The 13,795-nt window shown below is 40.9% G+C and overlaps 1 pseudogene; it reads right to left on the bottom strand.

Moving 5' to 3' along the window:
• Positions 1–4,182, bottom strand: part of LOC121192916 — a 54,585-nt pseudogene extending 50,403 nt beyond the window's left edge.
• Between the last annotated feature and the right edge of the window lie 9,613 nt (positions 4,183–13,795).

Here is a 13,795-nt window from a genome sequence, read left to right as displayed (position 1 = left end):
TTAACTATTTTCTTATCTTAATTCATAATTATAAGAACATTTCTGTGTCTGCGCCACAGTCATTATTATCTGACAACCAGTTCGTAAGGGGTTCATCTTGGAAAGACTTGGTTCCTTGGATCAGGATCCAGCTAACTAAATAAGCCTGTGCAGCTGCAGGTTTTGGCAGCAACAGCTGGACTTTAAGTCTGATCTGAAACTTATATTAAATAACCCATAATGAAATCAAGTTAACTTTGTTATCCACAAACAAAGACCAAGGGACCAGGTTTCTCCAGATCACAATCAGCTTATCGTGCATTTCTTTGTTTTTTTTTCCTGAGCACCTGATGTGGACATGTTTTGACAGAAATCCAGGTTATCTGATTTGCCAACAGAAATCCTGGTCTTTCCTTGCGTCTGATCCTCTCTTTACCGCTCTCTCACACACGCACATAAACTCTCTCCCTCTCTGTGTTTGCCAGCTGGAGGTCTCAGGCTTCCTGCAAAGAAAAAGCTGCTGCTGCTGCTGCTAGTCGACAATGGTAGGCAGTCTGGTGGAGAGCTGCTAGTATCCACACTCCCATCCTGAGCTCCTCCAAATACTTCCAGAAATATCATTTGGATCTTGTGTGGACAAACAATTCAGGACTTCACCAAGATAACCCACACTGTACTGGAACTGGTTTCTGCTAAAACCCAGAAAATGCCCAGATTTTAAATTTATTTCTCTACTTACTCAAAGTCATGTCTACATTCCTAGCAAGAGTTCAGTGTACTACTAAAGTTCACTGAACTCACTGTCCAGTGACACACTGAAACCAGTTTGAGTCTTTAGCTTTGTGACATGGAGCATTATCCTGCTGGAAGTAGCCATTAGAAGATGGTGAACTGTGGCCATGAAGGGATGAACATGGTCAGCAACAATACTCAGACAGACTGAGACATTCAGACCATGACTGATTGGTATTAAGGCCCAAAGTGAACCAAGAAAATATTCCCCACACCATCACACCACCGCCACCAGCCTGGACTGTGGACACAAGGCAGGTTGGGTCCATGGATTCATGCTGCTGATGCCAAATTCTGACCCTACCATCTGCAGCCTCAGCAGAAATCCTGATCCATCAGACCAGGCTACGTTTTTCCAGTCTTCATCTGTCCAGTGTTGGTGAACCTGTGTCCACTGCAGCCTCAGATCTCTGTTCTTGGCTGACAGGATTGGAACCCGATGTGGTCTCTGCTGCTGTAGCCCATCCACCTCAAGGATGGACAGTTAGTGTAGCTTTTCTGTTAGCTCCAATCAGTCTGACCTCTGACCTCTCTCATCAACAAGGTGTTTCCGAGCTGCTGCTTCACTGGATGGTTTTTGTTTCTGGCTCCATTCTGAGTTAAACTCCAGAGACTGTTGTGTGTGAAAATCCCAGGAGATCAGCAGCTTCAGAAACACTCAAACAGCCCATCTGATACCAACAATCACACCACGATCAAAGTCACTGAGATCACATTTTATCTCCATTCTGATGTTTGATGTGAACATGAACTGAAGCTCCTGATCTGTATCTGAGTGATTTTATTTCGTGATTTGCACTGCTGCCACATGATTGGCTGATTGGATAACTGCATGAATTAGCAGGTGTACAGATGTTCCTAATAAAGTGCACAGGAAGTGTATATTACACTTACAGTATTATACTGTGGAGCCATTCTGCCTGCACTGTCCTGAGCAGCTGCAGAAGCTGTAGTAGTGCACACTGCTCTACTTCTCCACCAGGTTTTGTGGCCAAAGGTGAACTGAATTAAACTTTGATGTCTAATGGAATTACTGCGTTGACAAGTGAAAGTTGTGCTGTTGCAAGTTTCACTGTGGAGGCGAATGGATCGGATACACTTATGAGTCTATGAATACACGGTTACAACATGCTGGTTCCACTTTGCTTTAAGTCCCCCTATTTAAAATTTCCACAATGCTGAACGGCAGTCGAGGGTTGAACTTATTGTTTTCAATGAGAGAAGCGAAGTAAACTGATCTAGAACTGTTTTTACCATCATATTGAAAGACTTCAGAAGATACCTAAGGTGCTCCAGGTGTTCCACTGTGCTCTCCGCTTTCCAGCATTAAGTTCAGTCCACTGTCAAGTCAAGTGAGTCAGAACCCTTAGTGCCATTGCTGATGTGAATTGCTGGTATCCCAATGCATGCTGTGGCTTCATACAGCAGATATTACTGAAGAACCTGGCGATGCAAACTCAACTCACTATTTTAGTTAGATGTTACTGTCATTGTGGATGTACTATGTTGTCTAAAGGTTGCCCTGAGCGGGTCCCTTTTGGCTCTTTTCATTAGCTCCACATGCTCAGTTGCTCCCCTCGGATGCTACCTTCAATTAAGCATCATCAGGAGGAGCCTTCAGAGACCAGAGACTCAAACAACAAAGAGGAGCAAGAGGCTTCAGAACTCGCCTCCTCGGCATGAGCCCTCACCCCAGAAACACCACTGTCAAAGATAAAGTGAGGTTAAAAAGGTTTGCAAACAGAGCTGCACTGGTCTGCTGCCATCACTGCCAGTCACGGTGCTTTTCTGACTACAAATCAATAATTATGGAACCAACAGGAGAAAAAAAGTGAAACAAAATTCAGGACATTAGATTATATGATATCCATGACGTAATGCTGATTTAAGAAAAGCAAATTTTCAAACGCTAATCTAGATGAACACAAGCTGAAAACAGCCATAATTAATCAGTGAAAACACAGGTAAAATGTCCTCTGTGTCTCTGGAGGAGCTTTGTCTAGCCTGAGATAGGGCTAATAACCCTGGTGACATCCTCTGGGGTTAGGGTCACTGCTCAGTGATAATAATACACTTTTTCATTTTTTTTTTTTACAAAAAGCTACATTTATAAACTGCGGGCAAACAAAAGCTTTGAAACACATGGGTTATTACCAGACATGGAGGGTTGAACAAAAGGATGCTGTTATATAATGAGAATCTGACCATTCATTTCATCATCTGTCTCTTGTGAGAATCCCACCTTTATGGAATTGCAATACTAAATTGCTGGACTACTCTACAAACTACCAGAGAGGCAGGAAAGCAAATGGGGATTTAAATCACCCCACAATTGAGAAACCAGTTATGGATTCAGGACTCTGCTGGTGGAGCTAATCTCCACCTCCACCCATTAACAGCATGAACATTAGGTCGGAGTTAAATTAACAACACCAAAAGTACAGCACATAAGGAGGAGGATGGGGTGGGAAGCATCGGCAGTGAGACGAGCCTGCTTATAATGCCCGCTCTGAGCAAACGCATGAAAACGATTGAATGACTGTGCATGAAAGAAGCAACTGATGCCAATCAGCAAATGCAAGTGCGACATCTGTGCTCCACCTGAGCTAAGACTGTACTCTAGTAACATAACACTGTGGAAGATTTAGACAGTATTTTCCATACATTCATTCAGCCGTGGCACCTGCCACAGCTGGACTGTCCCCTGTGTTTAATGCTGCCTTATGTACCAGGATTCTGGCAGTAAATCTGTCAGTTACACAGAACCATCGCAGCAAGAACCCTGTTTTTTTTTCTCATGTGGCTGCTGCAATAACCACCTGTTGAAACCAACTCACCGCTTCCAGCCTGTTATTGGGATTAAATGTGTTTTAAAGTTGTAAAATGTTTTAAGTGTATTACACTATGGCAGATATTGTAGAAAGCTGTGACAACTTCAAAGTAACTCAAACTAAAACTCAATCTGGGTCAAAAGCTGGTAAATTCAATACACTTTACAAGCACAGACTTGACAAATATTCACCTACCTTTCCAACATATTGTGGTTCAGAGCCCATGTACTCCTCCAGGACGAAGAACTGGTTCCACACCCATCCTCTTTTAATACGCTGGACCCTCGACCTCCCGTGCCTCCGTGGCCTCGTCCTGCCCTCTAATGATGCCACTTCCCCAAAAGACACCCTCACACTCTTATTTTCAGTTGCCCTCCTGGCCAGCATCACTGCACCCTTAGTTCTGCTCTGCAGCTGAGTCTGCACAGGGATTTGGGAGCTGTAGTCCAACAGGAAACAAGAGCCCACCAGAAACAGAGTGACATATTCCCTTGTGATCATCAGGGAATATTGTTGTTAAAAAAACAAGGGGTACTGAAAAGTTCAGAAAGCTGATTACTTCCAGGTTGGAAATGGACATACATCCAAAGCTGGATCTGAATTCCAATATTCCAGTATGATCCAAGATGATAACAGGAAAATCTGTTAATGCTGTGCCCTCTCTGAAGAGTGCAAGTTACTGAAGATCATGCTGATGGATGAGGCAGTCACTGTTGAACACTTCGGTTTAATGTTCGCCTGGGCTCACTTAAAGGGACTGTGTTTAGAGTCAAGTTTTGGGTCTGTCTCCTTGATATCCTGGTGGTGATATTTGAAGTTGACTGCAAACCTCGTCTTCTCTTCTTTTCCAATTCTTGTCCGTCCTCAGCTTAGGCACCTGGAAGAAAAAAAGAAGATAATAATGTTGAGTGTGAAAGTGAGGAACAATGACTAACCTTGACGACCATTTGATTATTCAGCTTGTTTACTATTGCTAGTCTTATTTACTGTAATGTCATCATGTTGTAAAAAAAACAGTGCACAATGTACAGCTGTCAGTCGTGGAAGAAGAATTCAGATCCTTCAATTAATTAAAAGTACCAATACAGCAAAAATACTGAATTACAAGTAAAATTACTGCATGAAAGATTACATATAACACCATTAGCAGCGAAATGCAGTTAAAGTATTAAGTAAAAGTACAGATTTGGCCCATCTGACTCATTATATGTGACATGATTAGATGATTAATACTAAAGCATCAGTGTCAGTAATGCCACTTTAATAGCTGCTGCAGGCGGAGCTAGTTTGAACTACTTTATGAACAGTTTTATAAACAGGGACACCAAATAAATCTGATTAATAAGAGACTGTCTTAACCTTTAACAATGTGTTGCATTTTAACAACGTGTTATATCATCCACTGTGCAAAATCATCTTGTCATCTTAAAAGGAACTAATAACTAAAGCTGCCAAATACATTTAGAGAAACAAAAAGTGCAATATGTCCCACTGAAATGTAGTGGAATGGAAGAATAAAGTAGCAAAAAATAAATATTCATAGTAGTAGAACTTCAGAATTGTACTTAAGTAAGTACTTGAGTAAATGTACTTAGTTACTGTCCACCTCTGACCGGACAGCTACCTTCAACTAAGCTAGGCTAATGTTATTCAGATGTCTAGTTACGTACTGTCTGGACAAAAAAACTCATGGCTGTCGGTCCTTCTTTCTCCATTTTCAGCCGTTAGTTCCTCCAATCGTTCACCTCCACTGACTGAATTTAAAGAGCCATCAAATTTCCCTCACAGAATAAAAAGACGCGCTACACGTGATAACCATGACCGAGCTGCGTGTGCTAGCTTCTTAAGCGAGCTAAGTGGGCGCAACCAAGTTGTACAATTTGGAGGGGGAGTCACGCGCTTCTGCTTTCCTTAGCAAACGGAAATTAATTTAAAATAAACGGGAAATGACAAGAAAATCCGTTGACTGGTTTCACAAAAGGAGGACATAATTAAAATATTTTCTACTGTATACTGGGGGGGGGACAGATTGGTATTGTGTCAGTATTAAGGGAACACCCCTCATCCAAAAAAAAAAAAAAAAAAAAAAAAAACATACGTGGTTTCGCCCTTGGCCACAGGCCACAACATTAAATCAAATTACCTTTTCATGTTGTGGCTGTGTGTTTACTGAAAAGCAGACACATACATCTACTCTTCAGCATGAAATATGCTGCACCTGCTTCATGAAGTACTTCATGCAACACCCACTCCCCACATAATATATGCAAGACTGAGAGGTGATGTGGAGTGTTTACTCAGTCCGAATGATTGCTGCCATTGCTGCAGTCATTTTCACCAACATATCAGGCCAAGGACCTAGGATCTCAAATCAGATCAGAGGGCTCTAATTAGAAAAAGGCTTTAGCATGCAAGGTTGGCAGCCTTGTTGGATTAGTCTGACAGCTGATGCATGGTACTTGCACGTGCAGAAGGGGTACTTGATGAAAACCTCATTACTTGTGTAATTTTAATGGGATAAGATCGCCTTGTCTTATACTGCATTATTCCAGGGTTGTCAAAAATGTTTTTGAATGCATGAAGCAATACTTTTATTAACGGCAGCAGAATCAGTGAGGGGTGGTTTGTGCCAACTGTCACATCACAGACCAGTGTTTGCATTCAGAGTCCTGTCTACAGCTTCTTGGGACTTAGACACAGATGAATCTGCATATTATGTGATATGAACTGGACTCAACTTCCCAGAATTCCTCGGGTCTCATACCTACACATACTGTCCCCATGGACTCTACTACCTGTCCAGGACCCAACTACCTGTCCAGTAGTGTAACATCCTTGTGTGACAACAGCATACTTTGGTAACTGACAGATTTCTGTCAGTCAGTTCAAAAAAAAATTCATGTTTTCACTGTGTCATTATGGGTGAGTACTGAGTGCAGGTTGATGGGCGAAAAAGGCAGCAATGCAATACAAAGTGTGCAGAAAGTGAAGGGGTCTGAACACTTTCTCAAACCACTGTAGACTATCACATGGTTCAGGTGATGGGATGGTGGTTTTGCTTAAATATTGAAAAAAAAAAATCATCCAATCTCATGCTTCTAGTCAGCTTCGACCAAGTGCTCAAACAGAATCATAAAAAAGTCATGCTTTAATTTCCAGGATGTTTATTTTGTTTCACACTGCAAGAAAGGAAATTAAATATTCAGTTTTTCCTGTAAATTCAGCTTCAATATTTTGCATTGACCTTGAAAAGATATTTTAGATACAAATATTTTCCCTCTTTCCAGACTTCCTGTGCCTTTTCATGGAAAATACTTTTGGGCTGGTTTCTGATCACACTTATTTATTGTCCCCATTAAGTGAAGCCTCTTTTAAAACAACTCCATCAACAAACAAAATTGTAAAATTGTAATTTGTAAATGACAAAACTCTGGATTACTTCCAATGCCAATATAAAGTAGTCTGACTTCCTACAGTATTTGCACATGTTCACTAGAATATGGTTACACTTAAAAAAAAAGATCATGTTTAAGTAAAAAAAAAAAAAAAAAAAAAAAAAAAAAAAGCGGATCATCACAGATCAAGATCTGTGACAGGAGGTGAAATCTGCCCTCCTGCGTTAATGTCCATCCACCATCCCAACCATCACACTTTCTTTTCTTTCTCTTTTCGACACCCTGATTCCTGCAGTGGAAATAGTTTGTCCTGATGCCCACAGGGGAAGGACATACAAATTACTAAATCTAAAGGTGGATCCAAACTAAACAATTTACAGGCCTTTGAATCATCTGGTGTAATATGACAGCAGACCCTAAACATTAATGCCAGCCTTTAGTCTCTTTAGCCTGGACTAACTGCTGCGGGTTGTAGATGTAACAGAGTCGAGCTCTGCTTGTAGCTTCTGTCAGACACTCACTTGTTTCCAGTGCAGTGGCTGAGTACGACACAGCATTTGTGCCACAGCTGAGAGGAGGTGGGTGTTGTGAAGCTGGTCCACTCAAAATCAAAGCAAGATCAAAGATGAATACAGAAAAAAATTGTTACACACTTGTCATGCAGAATAATAGTGCTTCCCAAAAAATCCCCCATTCCTCTTTAGGTCATGGGAGACATTTCTGTGCTCGGCTGCCCCTTACACCATCACACGACCAGGCTGTCATGGATCAGTGCTCCCTGAAACAAGAGATGGTAAAAATGCCTCATGGGGGAGGCTTCTGAGAGTGTGTGTGTGTGTGTTCGTGCATGTGTGTGAATGTGTTCTCCAGAGAGCCGTTAGCCCAGTCAGGCACGTAACCTCAAAGAGCATTAAAATAATTTTTAAAGGAAATTGAAAGTGGGGTGGCACTTCACAGTAGATAACCTAGTTGCAGATCTCTATGACCTGGAACTTTCAGGCATGTTGTACTATTAGCTGCACCACAATTACTGATGTCACTGTAAATATTTTTCACTTTGTCTTCTCGTGTGTTATCAGGGAAGATCCTTGTCGCATATTAACAGATAACAATCTGCTGCCTAAAGACACAAGTGTGTTGATAAATTTAAATCTGTTGTGTTTTGCCTGTTGACTGATGACTCAGTGCCACTGGCTGCCACTGCCAGCCCCCGACACTGGGTCTAAGGGGACTCTGTCTCTGACCCACGCCCACGTTGTTGTCTTATGTGCTTATGTGGCCTCTCACAGTTTTTGTGCTATGATGAGGTAACATATTCCTGTGGATTGTCCAGTACATGTTCACCACTGAGGAGTGATGAATCTGCACCAAATACATCACACAAGGAGCCCAGGGTTATTGTATTCTGAGCCTAACCTTTGTTACATCTGGTACAATGGGATCAAGACTGTGATGCAGCCACAGTTTGTAATGTTGCATACAAGCAAACAGACAACAAAAAGAAAACAAAACATGAGGATAATCAAACTAAACAGTTTGACACAGTTTGATATCATACTGAATAAAAAATGTGAAACAGAGTCACAGAAAGTTTATAAGAGGTTGTGAGTGTCAACTGTGGCTGTGCCTCAAGATCTCAGCAGAGATGTGGTTGATCATTTATGGCTGATCCAGGATCAGTCTTCCATAATATAGTACTGGTATTGTTGGTATATGAGGAATAATCAGTCTGGTTCACTTCATTCTAATGACTCTTGCTATAACAGCAAGGAGCACTAACAAACCAAGTGTTCATCAGTGGCCTTGACAACGACCTTACAGAGGTTAAATACCTTGGACTCCACACCAGAACTGAAGAAGCCTCTTCTATCGGAGGTGAAACGTCTTCAAGATCTAAAACCAAGTCCAGTTTCTGTCAATAACTCAGTACTATCTTTAATTTCAATATGTTTGTCACATTCCACCGGATGTATATTTCATTTCACATTCACTGACCTGTCACCAATCAAACATCAATCACTGGTTAAGTTCATCCATCGCAACACGGTCAACCCCGCCCCTTCTCTTAGGTCACCAGCTCTCCTTGTTTATGACTGACAACGGCTCTCAGCAGCTTTGTGGAAAGGTGACTGATTATTTCCATCGGATAAACCTCTGTAGCGTCACTGATTGAGGTGGAACATGCTTTAGTTTTTTAGTTAACAAGTTTCAACTCTTACAGTGTGTTCAGACAGAACCCAAGCAAATTTTTGTTGCTATATTCTCACTATATATTTGACACAACAATGTCCTGCTTATAAAGACGTGAATAAGTCCAACTAAAGGAGTGGGAACAGGAAATGAGGCACAGACGTATCTGTGTGAGCCGAAAATGACTCAAGTATATGAAAGACTCACACTTATTCATACGCAGACAAGAGGAAATAGGAGACAACTAAGGGGACATTGGTGCCTTAAATAAATCTGTTTAAGAATTACATTTGTAGAAATAACCTATACGTTTAAAGCATTCCTCTACTGATTTACGTTCACAGAGTGTGACTGGTTAGTCCTTCCATTTTATGAGGTGCTTCTGTCATTCATGTACAGAATCTATTCAGCAGTAGTCGATTGTGAAGTGTGGGAGGAAACCCTCGCACTGTCCAAAAACTGCAGAGTTTTCAAGTGGATGCCCGGTGGATTTGAATCTTCTTGTTGTGAGGCGACAGTGCGAAGTTGAACCTCTGTGCTGCCCCAATTGATTCAGCTATTCTTGGACAGTATCGATCTCTTTGTCCTGTGGCTGAAAAACACAGCTACATTTTACTGTTTCACATCCTCCGGAGCATTCCTACAACATTCCTAAAAAGACTCACACAACTGGAGTAATAAGCTACAAACTTTTCAGAACCACTGTTCAGTCCTATAAAGGCTATTCGATAACTACAGGATACATTTAACACCATGCCAGAGCTTCATCTTTAACATACAAATGGAGTGACACTAAAAGATTAGACAAACCAACACTGCTCTGAGTTACATGTTTTATTATTTATGCAGTGTTAGTTTCACTGCCTGAGCTGTCAAGCGATCTACACTGAAAAAGATGTTCAAATTAATTTTCAGAAATAGCTTAGCCTTTGCATTCATTCATACAGTTAAATTAAAACATTGTAAATGAAGGTATAATCTTAAAACCTTCGTCTATAACACTGTATGGGCTTTGAATATCAAATGATTTCTGAAATTTAAGCTCAGACATTTTTATTATACACCTTCGCTCACTTTGTTAGACTCTGAATGCATGATGATGGCCATCCAAATTCTCTTTGAGTAGCTGGTCAATAACAAATGTGATCTTCAAACATAAGTACATCAATTATTTGACGAGAGACCGGCATACCTTCTTCCATTGCACTGCAAACAAAAAGTCCAGATTTATACTCTGCACCTCTCCATCTTTAACCACACAGACCATGTTTTACACTGTTGTCTGCGGGAATGTTTAAAAAAAAAAAAATCACTACAGGAGCCTCACGAGACAAATTAAACACAAAATGTGCTTTGAAAAGTTCATCAAATGGCCCGAGGGAGAGGTTTGTCTGGCAAGGGATGAGATGTTTATCCACGGTGATGTAGAAGCTGTCAATCTTGCTCCTCTGCTGCTCTGTTGGTTGCAGAGATGCTCCTCCACACCGCTGCATGGCTCAGGCTGAGATAAGCAAACTGAACATTAGACACAAGAATAATGTGCAGCCACAGAGAACACTACATTACAGGAGTGATTATTCTAACATCCTCGCACTGGCTCGTGAAAATGATGCTTATGAGGACAATTTCCTCCATTTTTTAACAACCAGGGTTTCTGTTGTTTGGTACTCTTGTAGTACTACACCAGCGGACTTGTCTCGTTGCACGGTTTCAATCAACTAATAAAAAACAAAAAAAACCATGGTGATAACCTGCTTTTCTAGAGAGTCGGAGCGAAAAAATGTGCAAGTGTTAAGAAACTCATGAGAATCGAGCTTTGTAACAACTTGTGTAGCAGACGCTGCATCACGCCTGTCCTCAATTCTTTGTCTCTTGTTGGGGATGTCATCTATGATTACAGCTGATGCACAGACATCTCAGAATCAGAAGACAAGGAGCATCCGGAGAACTCAAAAGGAATAGAAAAAGTGTAAATAATTTTATTCTGCAGGGTGCAGTGTACACCTGCTTTTAAATGTCACCGTGATCTGAGAAAGCTGTCAGCACCACGTTGCCTTGTCCAACGAGGTCGCTGACAATTTCTGCATCAACTTCTGTCCCTGTTGCATCCCTGTATCTAACTTTTACTGCAGTTTGCAGGCAAGCTCTCTGGGTGACTGGAAATGTTCGTGAGATAAAACTGAACGTGCTTTTGAAGGCAGCTCTGTTTCTTGCCTCACAGCGAATGATTGCTCACATTAAATACATTTGCTAAAGGCATGTAAAAAAAAAAAAAATCTGAATCTAAAATATGAAGGAACTTGCAGAATGAGGTTTTAAAAGAATGTGGGTGTATTTTTAAACTTTTTTTCTTAAACCAAGTAAAATTACACACTTTTTTCATGGAATTGCAGAAAGTGAAACTGACCTTTAACCTCATCCAACTTCACATGGAAATTACTGAGCAAACGCGATTTTAAACAGTAAAAAACACAAAGCTTTCTTTGTCATCACTGAACTTCCATGGGAATTGTTGTTAAATCATGAATAAAGTTGGAGACTTTAGCTAGCTACAACAGTCTGCTCGCTGGCTAATCACCTGGACAAATGTGCTGTTCAGAGCCCTTTGTGCTAACTGCAGCTCACAGCATCCATTCATAGCTGTTCCAGTAAGTTTGACTTACCATGTAGAACTGCATGACAGGAGGAAGACTATACCGCCGTGTCTCTACGTTTCCAACCGAAGACGTGAAATGTGGGGGCGGGGCTTAACACTGAACATACTGATTGAAAACAGTATAAACTTCTGATGCAGCATTAATTTCACCTGTATGCAGCCTGGCTTGTCCAAACAAGTCTGCAGGTGCAGCATTTTTTTTTTCGTAAGAAGGGGCTCGTTACTGCCTCTTGTGGCAGATGGCAGGAGACACTGCTATTTCAGCTGCAGTTGCTGATAAAAGCAGGTGTAGTGAGAGTTTTTTCTGCGTCAGCCACAGAGGGGCAGCAATGAATCCATTCCTGTTGCACAAGTCGCTCAGAGGTGAGATTTTTTAGTTCATCAGTCTTTTTGTTTTACAAATAAAAAGATTTGTAAACCAATGACTTTTTTTATTTTAAATACTTCAGTTCACCACCAGTAAAGAGCTGAACACATCTGCTTTAATACAGGATTTGTTTAACTGTAAAACATTTTTTGTAGATTAGACCATATCAACCAAAGCTGCACTGTATTAAATAGTTAATGAGCTACACCAGTAAATATCCATATTTACTGGGGTAGCTTAGTATTTGCAATATAAATATTGCAAATAATCAATACATCAAACAGACTTCAGCTATCCAAACACTCTGGAGTAAGCTGATGAAGATACTGAATGCATAGTTTGTTTACTGGCGTGTGCTGACAGAGTATGTATGTGGGAAATGCCACATGGAATGAGCTACTTGGACTTTATTTTATGGTGAAAACTCTCAGCCAAATGGACAGGTGTCTCCTGTAATATTCCATGCACCACTAAACACTAACTCTCTAATTAATGACCCTGTCAGTCACACATCAAAGGCAGAGCAGTATACCACATTTGGAGTCTTTCCTCATCTACTTGAGTGTTTGAAACCAGGAAACTGCAGGAGGGCCAGAAACAGCAGACGCTGACATTTTGTTGGAGTTGGTGGCATTTCCAGTGTCACCCATTAAGATACACAGTCAGTTTCTCAAAATGACAACAGAAACTAAGATGATGAGAAAATATTATGAAAAAAGTCACAAAGGTTTATTACATCATTTAATAGATCACAACCAAAAGCTCCAAAATACTAGTAAGCTTTCCATTTATTCTCTATTATCACTTTCTATGATGATGATGATGATTTTCATGCAACGTTACTGACAGAGTTTAATAACTGCCTGCTTTACTTTGTCTTACCAAAACCATCAGTACCAACTAATTTCCTGAAACTGCTGGTTTTTAGCAAATGTGACTCAAACAGGAGGAAACATGCAAGGGCAGTCATTTCCGACTGTAAAGTAATAAATATTTGATGCTCCAGTGGGTATTTCTGGCAGCAGGACAGTGTGTGAGGGAGTGAGTGAAAATAAACTTCAGCGTGTGTGTGTTCATGGTAATGAAGGAACATGTCACCTGTCCCATGTGTGGCAGGAATAAGATAGCAGGTAGTGGGACAGGTATAGGATTGGTGGCAGCATACGTTCAGTGTTGGTTTGGGGACTGCACATGGGATTTGTTGACAATAAGAAAAAATATGGAAAATCAAACACAGTCACTCTTCAGGGCCACTTTCAGAAATAAGACTTTACCATCAATGTTTAGGACAAAACTGAAAATGAATCTCCTTTCTTCTGTGGAACGTGCTAATCAGCAGTTGTTTATTGTGACTGACTCACTCGGATGTGGACCGCTGCGATGAGCCACCCACTGGCCGACTGCTGCGTTTCATTTCAGTCCACTCTAATTTCTGGTCGCCCTGTTTGGCCGTTTTCTTGCTCTCCTAACAACTTCCACGAGTGCTCGAGCCGATGACGGAAAATGTTGATGAAGAAATTTGATTGCGCACTAAAGCACAGACACTGGATTTTAATTTGTCTTTCTTCATCTTTTTTAAATGCAT

This window comes from Toxotes jaculatrix, chromosome 14 (assembly GCF_017976425.1).
Source record: "Toxotes jaculatrix isolate fToxJac2 chromosome 14, fToxJac2.pri, whole genome shotgun sequence".
NCBI classification, from domain to species: Eukaryota; Metazoa; Chordata; class Actinopteri; family Toxotidae; genus Toxotes; species Toxotes jaculatrix.
The sequence above is the reverse complement of the archived record's forward strand: the minus strand, read 5'-3'. Positions and strand labels throughout refer to the sequence as shown.